Source organism: Erinaceus europaeus, chromosome 17 (assembly GCF_950295315.1).
Source record: "Erinaceus europaeus chromosome 17, mEriEur2.1, whole genome shotgun sequence".
Classification (NCBI taxonomy): Eukaryota; Metazoa; Chordata; class Mammalia; order Eulipotyphla; family Erinaceidae; genus Erinaceus; species Erinaceus europaeus.
Window position 1 is genome coordinate 54,062,952 of NC_080178.1, and position 14,042 is coordinate 54,076,993.

Consider the following 14,042-nt stretch of genomic DNA (forward strand, 5'->3'; position numbering starts at 1 on the left):
ATCATGCTGTAAAAGGCCCTGTAGCAACCAAATAGTGGCACACCCTGTAGAATGTACATGCTACCCTGCAAGAGGACCTGAATACAAGCCCCAGTCCCCACCTGCAGGGGGAACTTCATGAGCAGTGGAGAGGCACTGAAGGTGTTTCTCCTCTCTGTCTCTCTTTCCCTATCTTACTATTTCTCAGTCTCTCTCCCTATATATATAGGCAGGGGTAGATAGCATAATGGTTATGCAAAGAGACTCTCATGCCTAAGGCTCTGAAGTCCCAGGTTCATTCTTTACACCACCAAAAGCCAGAGCTGATTAGTGCTCTGGTTAAAAAAAAAGTCACCAGGAACAGTGGAATTGAGCAGGCACCAAGCTCCATAGGTAACCCTGGTGGCAAATAAATAAATCTAGTAAAAGACTCTGAAATTTTCCCTTTTTTTGCAGGAAACGTGTTCTGGTGCTCTGAGCATCCAGCCAATGTGCCAGAGAGGCCATGCTGAGTGGGTAAGCTTTTTCAGCTGAAGATTTCAGAGGACTCTACACTTCCCCTGGCCTGGATGCTGCCAGCAATGTGCAAGAGGAAGCTGCTTAAGTATCCAAGTATCACTGCCACCCTTCCCACAGCTGCCCCTTCCTGAGAGGCCTTACCTTGCCCTTCTTTCTATCCCTCCTCAGCCCTGCATCACTTCCTACCAGTCCTCCTCCCTGACTAGCCAGGTGCTCAGATGTTTACTCACTCACCTGCTAAAACCCTCATTCTCCTAACTGGATATTATGTTTGAGAGTGAAGGGCTGTCGTCATCTGGTCTACCAGATAGCCCTGTTTGTTGAATACCAATACCTACTTCTTTCTGTTTCCCGAACCCACAGCCTGTGCTTTGTGCAGTCAGCCTCAGTTGCCCTCACTGCTTCTGTATATGTCTTCCATATGCCAAATGCAATCAGATTTACGTGAACACACTGGGGATTAGAACTGCAAGGGGAGCAGCCCCAGGAGTTGGCACACTGGATGAAGCAGGGGGCATTCAAGCATGAGGTCCAAAGTTTGACCCCTTGCATCACAAGTGCCAAGGCGATGGTCTGATTCTCTATAATAAATAAATAAATAAATAAATAAATAAATAAATAAATAAATAAATAAATACTGAGGCCTGGAAGGTAGCACGGTAGATAAAGCATTGGTCAGTCATGCATGAGGTTCTAAGTTCAGTCCCCAGCATTACATGTGCCAGAGTGATGCTCTGGTTTGCTATGTCTCCCTCTGTTTCTCTCTCTAATAAGTAAATAAATATTTTTGTTTGTTTATTTTTATTATTAGATGGAGACAAGGAGAAATTGAGAGGGGGAGGGGAGATAAAGAGAGGGAAGGAGAGGGACACCTGCAGCCCTACTTCATAACTCATGAAGTTTTCCCTCTGCAGGTGGGGACCAGGGGCTTGAACCTGGGTCCTTGCACACTTTAATGTGTGCACTTAACCAGGTACACAAACACTCGGGCCCCAGTAAATAAATATTTTAAATGAATGGTAGAGTCTTTCATGAGCCCGTAGTTTCCTGCCTGCTCCTTAATTCACATAAAGTTAACCAGCTAAAAACCAATTCCTGAGTCTTCCCAGTGAGCACTGTGCTCCAGAGCAGGTCAGACACCAGGGGTCACTCTTTTGTCCCACCCTGAGGGACCCCCAGGGGCCTGAACTGCTACCTGAATCTCCCTTAATACTTGCTTGCTTCTCAGTTGCAAGAATGGGGTGATACTGTAGGCTTCCCAACTGTGACTGTACTCTGTTGTCTGTTTTGACTTCAGGAATCCACACCCAGGGCTTCATTTCACTTCCCAAAGAAGACAAAGGGGTATGGTTTAAGAAAAAGACTTTTGACCGGCGTGAGGATCCTGGTTCAAACCCTCAGCTTCCCACCTGCAGGGGAGTTGTTTCACAAGAGGTGAAGCAGGTCTGCAGGTGTCTGTCTTTCTCTCCCCCTCTCTGACTTCCCCTCCTCTCTCCATTTCTTTCTATCCAACAACGACGACATCAATAATAACTACAACAATAAAACAATGAGGGCAGCAAAAGGGAATAAATAAATATTTTTAAAAAATAAAAATACTTTTGAGGAGGGTAAGATAACTCACTTGGTTAGTAAAAACAAAACAAAACCATGCATAGGAGGTGGTGCAGTGTGTAGAACACCAGACTTGCAAAGCATGAGTGTCCCTGGTGTTGGTCTCTGGCACTGCATATGCCTGAGTGATTCACTGGCTCTCTCTCTCTCCCCTGCTTCATTAATACATAAAATAAATCTATGAATTGGTTATCTTTTTATTTATTTATTTATTTATAGAACAAAATGAAGTTGCTTAGAAGGACAAAATACTACAGTCCTCAGTGCTAAACAAGATTTTAAAAGGTCAAAAAGAACTGCAGGACAGATATCCATGGTTTGTTGCCTCTTCTTACTAGAGGAACTTCCCTTCAAGTCATAAAGCAGAAAAGGGGGAGTCAGAGGAGGATCCTGCTGAGAGGTAGTTGTGTGTGTGTGTGTGTTTGGAGGTGCAGTGTGGAATGGGAGGAGGTGCTCAAAGGAAAAGTCTGCACATGGGGAGTAGGGGCTTGAATCTGTATCCTTGTGTACTGTAATGTACACAGTCAAGTTATGTCCCTGCCTGGCCCAGATTTTTTTTTTTTTTTTGTCTCCAGAGTTATCACTGGGTCTCAGTGTCTGTACCATGAATCCACTGGTCCTGGAGGCCATTCCCCCCTCCCTTTTCTTGCACTTGTTGGATAGGACAGAGAGAAATGGAGAGAGGAGGGGAAGACAGAGACAGAAATGGAGAGAGGAGAGAAAGACAGACACCTGCAAACCTGCTTCACTGCTTATGAAGTGACCCCCCTGCAGGTGGGGAGCCGGGGGCTTGAACCAGGATCCTTAGGTCAATCCTTGCACTTCGCACCATCTGCGCTTAACCCACTGCACTATCGCCCGGCCCCCCAGATTTCTTGTTCTTAAAAGCTTCCCTCCCCTCCCCCCTCCCCTCCCTTTTCCTTTCCTTTCTTGCTTTCTTTCGTTAAAGAGAGACAGAGTGGCAGAGAAAGTATAAAAGAGCACAGCATCAAAGCTTCTTCACTGTGCCAGAGGCTAGGGTCCGACTTAGGTTGCATACATAGAAAAGCAGTGTGGTACCCAGGTGAGCTATTTCACCAGCCCTCCTAAGGGAAATCTAGCTCTTCACTGTAATGCCCACTTCGATCTTGCAAGTAAAAGGAAGTCTTGGCTCAGAAAGTCTTTCTTCTGGGCTAGCCAGCCCACGAGGAAGCAATCGATTTCATCTCAAGCAACAAGGCCTAACTTAGCAGCTAGAGCTCCTATAACAGTAGCTCTTTGGCTTGGGAACTTTGTTTTGCTGGCAGTACAGTTCCTAACTTAGGGACATCTGAGCAGGTGCTATATTGTCTGGTGGGTCCTGCCAGCTGCTGCTGCCTCAGAGGTCTTCATCTGTGATGGTCAGGGAGGGGGTGCATGGAGTTTGAAGTTGCATCTAGTCCATCTGATGTTTGACACTAAGTAATGTTTAATTTTATTGTGTTTAATTTTATAGTGTCTTATTTTGTTTCCTCTGTTGGGGTAGTCTCCAGGGCTCGGTCCTTATATGATGATGCCATCATTCCAAGTGGTGACTATTTTTTAAATTTTTGTTTTAACTGAGGGTGGGAGAAAAACAAAGAGAGCTGGGGACCGGTTGCCAGTTAAGGACTAGCACAAGGACCTAGGTTTGAGCCCCTACTCCCCACCTGTGGAGGATGCTTCATAAGCAGTGAAGCAGGTCTGTAGGTTTCTATCTTTCTCTCTCCCTAACTCCCCCTTCACTCTCAATTTCTCTCTGTCTTATCAAATAAAATGGAAAGGGGGGACAGCCTTCAGAAGCAGTGGATTTGTAGTGCTGGCACCAAGCTCCAGTGAACCCTGGAGGCAAAAAAAAAAAAAAAGAAAGAAAAAGAAAGAAAAGAAATAAAGAATCAGGCAAGGTGGTACACCTGGTTGAGCACATATGTTACAATGTGCAAGGACCTGGATTCGAGCCCCTAGTCCCCACCAGCAGGTGAAAGCTCTGCGAATGGTGAACCAGTGTTGCAGGTATCTCTCTCTCTCTCCTCTTCCTCCTCCTCTCTGTCTTCCCCCTACTCTCTCAATTTCTGGCTGTCTCTATCCAATAGGTAAGTATAATAAAAATAAACCACTTTCATCTTTCCAGAAAGAGCAAGAGAGAGACATGCAGCATTGCTCCACTTTCTGTGAAGTTGTTGGTGGGGGGAGGGCAGTCTCCGTGAACATCTTCAAGAAACAGTACCCTTTTCCCTCCCTGGGTACACAATTCTTCTTCTTCTTCTTCTTCTAGTGTTTGCCCTTCTTCCGTAGCCAGTCAACAGTGTCAGGTTGAGCCTGATGTAAAGTTTCGAGACCTCCTTTGAATCTGGAGAGGTGGCAGTCGTTGACTATGTGGGTCATAGTCTGTAGCCGCAGGGGCAGTTCGGGTCGTCTCTGGCTCCCCAGCAATGGAACATAGCTGTGCACCGGCCATGGCCTGTTCGATAGCGATTGAGGAGGGCCCAATCATAATGTGCTAGGTCAAAGCCAGGTTGACGCTTGCAGGGGTCTGTGATGAGGTGTTTGTTCTTCACCTCAGCTGACTGCCAACTCTGTTTCCAAGAGTCTGGGACAGAGAAGTTCAGTGTAGGCGTAGGAGACCAGATTGGATGACGAGACGTCAAACGTTGAACAGGGTGGGTGATGACTATTAAAGTCTCCAACATAAACGGCTGGGTGATTCGGGCAATAAGTTCAATAAGCAAAAAACAGTGAGAGATGACTCACCAAGTAGAAATGTGCCTGAAGCTTGAGCCCTGGCACTTCATGGGAAGTGCTATTACACCAGGGGAAACTTAAGGGCTGTGGTGTTTTCCCTGTATGAATGGAAAGGCAGTGAGTACATGGGAACATATGCACGCTACAGGGTAACCCCCCACGTAGCCCCCACAATGGTATTCGCAGGGTGTATTTTATCTCATGACCAAGTCTCTGAGCCCTCAGTTCTGCGTTCCCAGTGCCTGGGCCAATATGCTGTAGAAGGGCTGGGCTGGTCAGTGCTGAGCCGGTCACTCAACCCCCCACCCCCACCCCAGCAGAAATGTCATCTCAGAATGGGGTGCACCCAAAGGTGGGGGGGTGCCTTTTGCACCGTAGCCACTGGTCTCTGGCTGAGTAAACCCAGATAAATGCCATATCATGGAATAGTCCTACCCTCTTTAGTGACTATGCCTGAAGTTAAAGAGTTCAAGTGGTCACATAAGCAAACTCAAGCTCCTGTTAGAGACAATGCAGTGCAATACTGGGCCTGACCAATAGGCGACGCCAGAAACACCTCCCGCCCCGCCCCCGCTCCCCTTCACTTCTAGTTCTAATGCACCAGGTGGCATTTACCCAAATGTCAATTCCGCTCCTGTGGGGGGGGGGGTGCAAAGGAACTTACATTAAATCCAAATCCAAGTATGTCCTTTCTTCTTTGCTATCTGACCTCTTTCTTATAGGGGAGTGCTTCTGTGTGGAAAAAAGATCAGGGTGATGGGGTTGGGGGTGGGGGTGGCACGGAACTCTGGAAAGAAAACATCTATTCATTGGCCAAAGGAAGGAAGAAAGAGTGGAGACCGGCATCCTTTTTCCTTCAAGGTCCCTTGAGTGGCGAAAGGTCGAGGAACATTAGGAAATATCTGAATAACAGGATAAAAAGTCAAGGCTGCTGCCTCTGCAGCGAGTGTGAACCCTGCTCCCTGATGGCAGCAGGCTGACTCCAGGAGTGCTCTGCCCAACATCCGGATGCCACAGTTCTCTCCAGGGTTTCCATATCCTCACTGTGCATTTTCAAGTTTATACTGGATTGTTGGGGAGGGGAGTGGAAAGTGGGATTGCATCTTCCTTTTTTAAAAAAATTTTTACATATGTATTCTTTTTTAAAATATGTATTTATTTATTCCCTTTTGTTGTCCTTGTTTTGTTGTTGTAGTTATTATTGTTGTTACTGATGTTGTTGTTGTTGGATAGGACAGAGGGAAATGGAGAGAGGAGGGGAAGACGGGGAGAGAAAGACACCTGCAGACCAGCTTCACCACTTGTGAAATGACTCCCCTGCAGACGGGAAGCTGGGGGCTTGAACTGGGACCCTTATGCCCATCCTTGCACTTTGCACCACCTACACTTAACCTGCTGAATTACCGCCCGACTCTCCCCTCCTTTTTTTAAATTGTCACCAGGGTTATTGCTGGGGCTCGGTGCTGTTACTACAAACCTACCACTTAATGGTGGTGGCCGTTTTTTGTTTTTTTTTTCTACTTTGTTTTGATGGGACAGAGAGAAATTAAGAAGAGAGGGGGAAATAGAGAGGGGAAAAGGCAAAGAAGCACACTACTCAAGTACACCATTTCTCTAGTCCTTAACGGTTGTTTTATTTTATTTTTATTAACAAGAGCACTACTCAGCTCTGGCTTATGGTGGTGATGGGGACTGAGCCTTGGACCTCAGAATCTCAGACATGAAAGTCTTTGCAGAACCAATCTTTTTTTTTTATTTTTTATTATCTTTATTTTATTTACTGGATATAAACATCCAGAAATTGAGAGGGAAGGGGTGATAGAGAGGGATAAACAGAGACACCTGTAATACTTCTTCACCACTTGAAAAGCATTCCCCTTGCAGGTGGGGACTGGGGGCTCGAACCTGGGTCCTTGTGCACTGTAACATGTGCACTCAACCAGGTGCACCACCACCCTGCCCCTGAAGAACCAATCTTATGTCCCCCTACCCCACTCCCTTCAATACCTGTGGATGCAGTGTCTTGTGTTCAGGCTGGGGCTGGAGGTGTGGTTTAAGCCTGGTCCACAGGAAGGGCGGAGGACAGCTTACTTTGATAGCCTTCCAAAGTGGAAGGTGAAGTGTACACAATGGCTCCCACAGGCTGGATCTTGTACTAGGTGACAGTAAGTTCTGGGTCCTGGTTAACCTTTCCTTTCCCGACCACAGCTGATTCTATTGCAAACACTGGGGTTTTGAGGACTCTCCTTTTCAGTTTTTTTTTTTTTTTTGCCTCCAGAGTTATTGCTGGGGCACCACAAATTCATTGCTCCTGCTGGCCATCTTTCCTCCATTGTTGTTTTTGCTGTTATTGTTGTTGTTATTGTTGGATAGGACAGAGAAAAAGATAAGACAGAGAAGGAGAGAGAAAGACAAATACAGACTTGCTTCAACTCTTGTGAAGTAACCCCCTATATGTGGGGAGCCAGGGGCTAGAACCAGGATCCTTAAGCTTGCACTATGTGCATTTAACCTGGTGCACTGCCACCCAGCCCTCTCCAACTCACCTCTTTCTGCTTCCTGCTTTTCTTTCTCACCCACTTTGAATTATTTCACTGTTCTCCTCAACCTTCACTATTTTTGCTATGCACATATATACATATAGATATGTGTATCTATATGTATATATATATTTGTTTGTTTTCATTTATCTTTCATTGCTGGGCTTCATCACTCTGGGACAACCTGCAGGTGGGGGCTGGGGAACCCAGAACCCAGTGCACTGTAATGTGTGCACTCAAGCATTACTCAAACATTCGAACCTGGGTCCTTGTACACTGTAACATGTGCACCTGGTTGAGTGCACATGTTACAGTGCACAAGGACCCTGATTCGAGCCCCCAGTCCCCACCTGCAAGGGGAATGCTTTGCAAGTGGTGAAGAAGGTGTGTTCCATCATTCAGTCTCCTGCCTTTTTTTTAAGATTGATTAATTAGTTAATTAAGTGGCTTATTAATTGCCACCAGGGTTATCACTGGGGCTCGGTGCCTATACTACTCCATTGCTCCTGGAGTAGTATAGGCACTTTCCCCCTTTCTTTTTCTTTCTTTTCGATAGAGGAAGAAATAGAGAGAAGCACCTGCAGTGCTGTTCAACTGATTATGATGCTTCCTCTCTGCAAGGGACTGGGGGAGGGGATGTGTGCACTCTATCAAGAAAGAAAACAAAAATACACACTATATATATATATTTTTTTTCTTAAATGATAGAGACACTGGGACTCTTCAAGGATGTCAGTGGATTGTGTGCTTATGTGCATCTTTGTGGTGACGAGAAGAGTCCGGGGAAAGGAGGGAGGGTCCCCCAGCTTCACCAGGTATGTCTGCAGTGTGTCAGGCTTCAGCTAATCCCTGCCCCTCCCACCATGCAGCACTGGGCAGGCCTTGTGAGCTTGCCAAGCCAGTCTTCCCCACAAAACAACATCAAGGGAGGACTTAGCATTAGCTCACAGGAGGTGCTTGGTGAATTTCAGACAACTCCTTCTCCCCAATGCCACACTACCCCAGCAACCTTTTTTCCCCTTTTTGAAATTAGTGACAATATTGATTTACAAAATTATGAAATAATAGGGGATATAATTCTGCAGCGTTCCTACCACCAGAATTCTGTGTCCCCATTCCCTCCATTGGAAATTGCAATAGTTTTCTCAAGGTCACAGATATGGGATGACATATGTGTGTGTGTGTGTGTCCATTTTTTTTCTATGCTCCTGCCTAATCTTCCTTTCTTTTTTTTTTTATAATCTCAACACTTTTTAAATTTTTTATTTATTTTCTTTTTGTTGCCCTTGTTTTATTGTTGTTGTTATTGATGTCATCATTGTTGGATAGGACAGAGAAAAATGGAGAGAGGAGGGGAAGACAGAGAGGGGGAGTGAAAGATAAAGTCACAGATAGCAATTTGCCTGCAGGTGGGGAGCCGGGGGCTCAAACCAGGATCCTTATGCAGGTCCTTGCGCTTCGCGCCATGTGTGCTTAACCCGCTGTGCTACCATCCAACTCCCGTTATCTTCCTTTCTTAGTCATGTCTACACCTGTTATTATTTCCAAATGTCCTTCCTTTTTTTTACTCTTTTTTTCTCTGGGTCCTGATGAAGTTGTAGTTCATAGCTTCTAGGTCATCTTCCCCAAACATTTCTCCCCTTGTGGGAATATGGATCAAATTTCTTTATGGGTTGCAGAAGGTGGGGGTTCTGGCTTCTATAATTTCTTCTCCACTGGACATGTACATTGGCAGGTTTATCATACTCCTAGCCTGTTTCTGTCTTTCCCTATTAGGGTTGGGTTCTGCTGAGCTGAAGCTTCTCAACACATTGGTGAGGTCATCTGCCCAGAGAAGTCAGGATGAAATTCTAGTAGCATCTACAACTTGATGGCTGAAAGGGGTGAGATCTAAAGCAGGACAAAAATGTTTAATGATAACAACAACAATAATAACTACAACAAAAGGGGGAATAAATAAAACAAGGGCCACAAAAGGGAATAAATAAACAAATAAAAATTTTTAAATGTTTACTGAACAGGAACTACTAAGTAGAAATAGAGCAGATGAGAATGGGGATCGTAGTCTGGATAGAAGCTAGGAAGTCTATTTTAGGTATGTTCCTAGGGGCGGGCCTATGACTTTAGCAGTTTTTGCTTGATCTTTATAGCTAACATGCAGGTGGACTAGAACTATTGTCTGGGAAGATGGTGTCAGAGTTGAGAGTAGGGCTATAAAGCTGGATTAGGGCAGAAAGTAGCTACCAAACTCAAGGAAAAGATATAAATAGAATTAACTGTTTAGCCCATCAACTTGACCCCGGGCCTATATACATTCATATTTAGCACAGGGGTCTGCGTGGACCTCTAGGTCCCTGTCAATCTGAGTTTGCAATTAATGGTCACAGCTGGGAACATTTGAGGCTGCACTTAATTCAGAATGAACCTTCTTCTAGTGGTCATGTAGGATGACCCAGCCTCCTTTCAGAGAGGAGGCAGTCCCTACTACTGGTACTTTTTTATCTTTATTTTTATTTTTTTTAGGACAAAGAGAAATGGAGAGAGGAGGAGAAGACAGAGAGGGGGAGAAAGACAGACACCTGCACTGCAGACCTGCTTCACTACCTGTCAGGAGACCCCCCTGCAGGTAGGGAGCTAGGGGCTCAAACCAGGATCCTTACACCAGTCTTTGTGCTTTGTACCATGTGCGCTTAACCTCCTGCACTATCGCCTGCCTCCCCATCCTACCACTGGTACTTTATAGTGAGGGCAAGGTCCCAGAGAGGCCCGCAAGAGGGCTTATGATGATGTTCCTGATGGAAGTGGCCAGTGACCAGCACCCCTTTCTATCAGGCTCCCCCAACTTCTCTTCAATATAAAAGGCACCATTAGGGAGAAGAGTCTAGGACACTTTGAGGGAAGAAAATCCTTGCTGTCAGATTGCACAAGCTTACAAAATAAAGCTCTTTCCCCTACATGCAAAATGGCTAAAGGGCAGGGCTTTGATTTCTCATGGGCTATCAGGCTGAGGGAACATTTCTGGACTGTTTCTAAATAAATCTTGTGAAACAAAAAATTAAACATTATTTGTTATAGGGGGGTGGAGGAGGGAGAGGGAACATGCGATTCTGGGTAGCAAACTCCAGACTTCATGCTTGAGAGTCCAATACTTTCTTTACTGTGCCACCTACTGGGCAGCTAGAAATATTGTTTTTTGGTTTTGCTTCTTTTTTTTGGTTTTGTCAAATGTTTTATGGTGGGGGCTTGGTGCCTGCATGGCTCCACCATTCTCAAGAGCCTCTTTTTTTTTCCCCCCCTTTTCACTTTTTTTTTTTGCCTCCACTTTTTTTATGGTGGGGGCTTGGTGCCTGCATGGCTCCACCATTCTCAAGAGCCTCTTTTTTTTTTTCCCCCTTTTCACTTTTTTTTTTTGCCTCCAGGGTTATTGCTGGGGCTCTGTACCTGCGCTATAAGTCCAGTGTTCCTAGAGGCTATTTCTTCACTTTTGTTGCCCTTGTTTATTGTTGTTGTTGTCATTATTGTTCTTGTTATTGCTGTCATTGTTATTGGATAGGACAGAAAGAAATGGAGAGAGGAGGGGAAGACAGAGGAGAGAAAGACAGATGCCTGCAGACCTTTTTCACCACTTGTGAAGCAAACCCCCTGCTGGTGGGGAGCCGGGGGCTTGAACCGGGATCCTTATTCCGGTCTTTGAAGTGCTGCACCACCACCCAGCTCCCCCCTTTTCACTTTCTTTTTGATAGAGGTTGAGACATAGAGAAGGAAAGTGAGAGAGAGAGAGAGAGAGAGAGAGAGAGAGAGAGGAAAGGGAGACACTTGCAGCACTGCTTCACCACTCAACAATCTTTCCCCTTTCAGGTTGGAAGCAGGGATTTGAACCCAGATCCTCAAACATGGTAACTTGTGAGCTTTATTAGTTGTGCTATTGCCCGGCCCCAAATAAATATATTAAAAAACTTGAGCTGTGTCATTGCTGGAAGTAGAACTCTAGATAAAGATAATTTTCAGGGCCCACAGTATATCTTTCCTTTCTGCCTCACCATTTCAACAGGGCAACTCCTGTTCTATCCCCAAAGTAGAGACAAGTATCTTTGGCTTCTGGCCTAGGGGTGAAGGGTTGGGGTAAGGGAGGCCTGGGACCCACAATAAGACCCTCATGAGATGTATTGTCTGCCTCTTCTTTCAGGAACATGTAAATCATGCAGAGATGCCCCTCTGCCTTCCTGCTCCTTAGCCACTAGAGACCACAGCACCAAAGCTCCCTCTAATGAGGTGAGGGCTGGGCTTGAACCTGGGTCACGCACATGGCAAAGCAGCAAACCATCCAAGTAAGCTATTTTGCCACCTCACTTTCCTTCTGCTTGTCATTTCAGGCTAGGCTGAGTCAGCAAGCTATAAATTCCACTGGCCTGAGTGTGAGGAATGTAAAATGACTGGGGGGTGTTGGTGGGGGAGTCTTTGTTTTTAAGGCAAGGGCACAGAAGCCAGCCAGCTGGACATAGAAGACAGAACTCACCCCAGGTGTCAGCCAACAGAGATTTGAAATTAGAGTCTGGCGTCTACCTGTATCTAAGTTTGAAGAACTCTGCTGGTAAGCAGATAAGCCTGGCTAAGGAGTTGACTGGAATTTGCTAGAGACCTGAGATGACACAGTGTGGATTTGCCAAGAGAAGTCATTGACATGTTTATGTGATGAAGGGAGATCATCTTGGCAAGGGGAAGCATCTGTGCAGGAGCTGAGGAGTTGACGGTGGGCAGGGGGAAAAGGGGTCCAAGAAGGTCATCAGGAGAAAATCAGCTGGTATCCAGAGAAGCCTGCCTGGCATGGCCACCAAAGGCAGCCACTGGAGAAAGACCATGCCCTCCAGAGACCTGTAGCCAGATGCCAGCCTTGGCACTTCTGCTGGGGCTTGTGGTGGGGATGTGAACTTGTGGTGCCTGACTCATGGAAGGATTTAAAGATTTAATGTCAGGTGGAGGGATTTCTGTCTTCCAGGCTCTCACCAAGGCTCTCTGGGTTCCTGGCTCTGTGACAGTGGCCTTGATCCCCAATGTGAGGGAACTAGGTTTCAGCCTCATGCTACAGGAAATGAGAAGCCAGGGGTGTGAGGGCTCTCCAGGTTCTCTTTGAGTGGAAGCTGTTATTTTCATTTATTTATTTACTGTGCTTCCACTATCAATTTATTGAGGAATTACTGATTAATTTACAGGATTATTGTTGCTACAAAGGTACACTTTCATATCTCTCTAAGATAAGGATATTTCACCCTCTACCACACCTTCATCCTGCTCCAGTTTAGGGACTTAGATCTCCACCCTCCCCTTAGTGCTCCTCCCTTCTTCCTTTGGGGCCCCCAAATCTGCAGTGATAACCACAGTCCACTGAGGATTCACCCAGCATTGCCTTCACTTTCTTTCTTAGAGCCCATCAGTGAATGAGGTGATCCAGTATTCTCCATTCTCCTTCTTCCTATCTGGCTCAACATGTTGCCCTCTAGTTTCATACATATCTTAGCAAAGGAAAATATGTCGTAATCCTCACAGCTGTGTAGTATTCTACTGTCACAACTTTAACTGCTCATTTGTTGCTGGACACTTAGGTTGTTTCCAAATGTTGGCTATTACAAATAACATGACCATAAATATAGGTGTGCAGAGATCTTTTTAGATGGGCATTTATGAGTTCTTTGGCTGGGTGCCTAGGAGAGAAATTGATGGGTCATGTGGTAAGTTAATTTTTAATGTTTCCAGGCATCTCCAGGCTATCTTCCACAAGGCCTGTACCAATTTTTACTCCTGCCAACTGTGTGGAAGGGCTCCCTTCTCTCCACGCCCTCACCAATTCTTGTTGTTTCTGTCCTTTTTGATGCAGGGGTGCTTCACTTCAGAAGGATTTAAAGTCATGATCTCGAAACATGACGTCACCCCATCATGGGGTGAGGGTAGGGTTGGGGGAGAAAAGCAGAATGTGGGGAGAGGGCATCAATGGCCAGAAATTGGACTCTAGGCTGATCCAGCACTCCCTGTGACAGCAGACAAGCTTTGTCACCTCGCTATGTCTGCTCTACCTCACTATTAACATGGCCTCTTATTTTCTCTACACAGAGGATCTTGTCAGAGTGAAATAAGATGCTAAGTGACCAAAGCACTGCTCAGCTCAGTCTGGCATATGCAGCACCAGGATTTGAACCTGTGACCTCTGGCCTGTGACCTCTGAGGCCTCAGGCATGCAAGTCTTGTACTCTAACACTGAGTCCATCAAGCAATTTTTTTAGGCATAAAATTTATGTTTTATTTTTTTAGATAGAAACTGAGGCAGAGAGAGAGAGAGAGAGGGAAAGAAGGAGGAAGAGGATAGGATGGAACAGAATAGGATAGGATAGGATAGGATAGGATAGGATAGGATAGGATAGGATAGGATAGGATAGGATAGGATAGGATAAACGGAGATACCATAGCACCAAATCTTCCTTCAATTCAGTGGGGGAACATTCTCAAACCTGTGTTGTGCCTGTGGCAGAGTAGCACACTGACCAAGTGGGCTATTTCACTGGCCCTAGGCATGGGATTCTTTAAATTTTTTTTATTTCTCCAACTGATTCTTATTTTTTTTAATTTGTGATTAATAGTAGGGTACAAGATTGTAAGATT

At 45.6% G+C, this 14,042-nt stretch overlaps 2 long non-coding RNA genes across 3 annotated transcripts in view; one reads left to right on the forward strand and one right to left on the reverse strand.

The window, feature by feature from the left end:
- Positions 1 to 14,042, reverse strand: part of LOC107523674 (uncharacterized) — a 591,794-nt gene that overhangs the window by 379,616 nt on the left and 198,136 nt on the right. The window lies entirely within an intron of this gene.
- Positions 435 to 12,767, forward strand: LOC132533877 (uncharacterized). Of its 2 annotated transcripts, none has more exons than XR_009545624.1 (3): positions 435 to 495; positions 8,100 to 8,206; positions 11,578 to 12,767. It is a non-coding gene; the product is annotated as an uncharacterized LOC132533877 (long non-coding RNA). The 2 variants fall into 2 exon arrangements; XR_009545625.1 differs by lacking the exon at positions 11,578 to 12,767 and adding an exon at positions 11,250 to 11,418.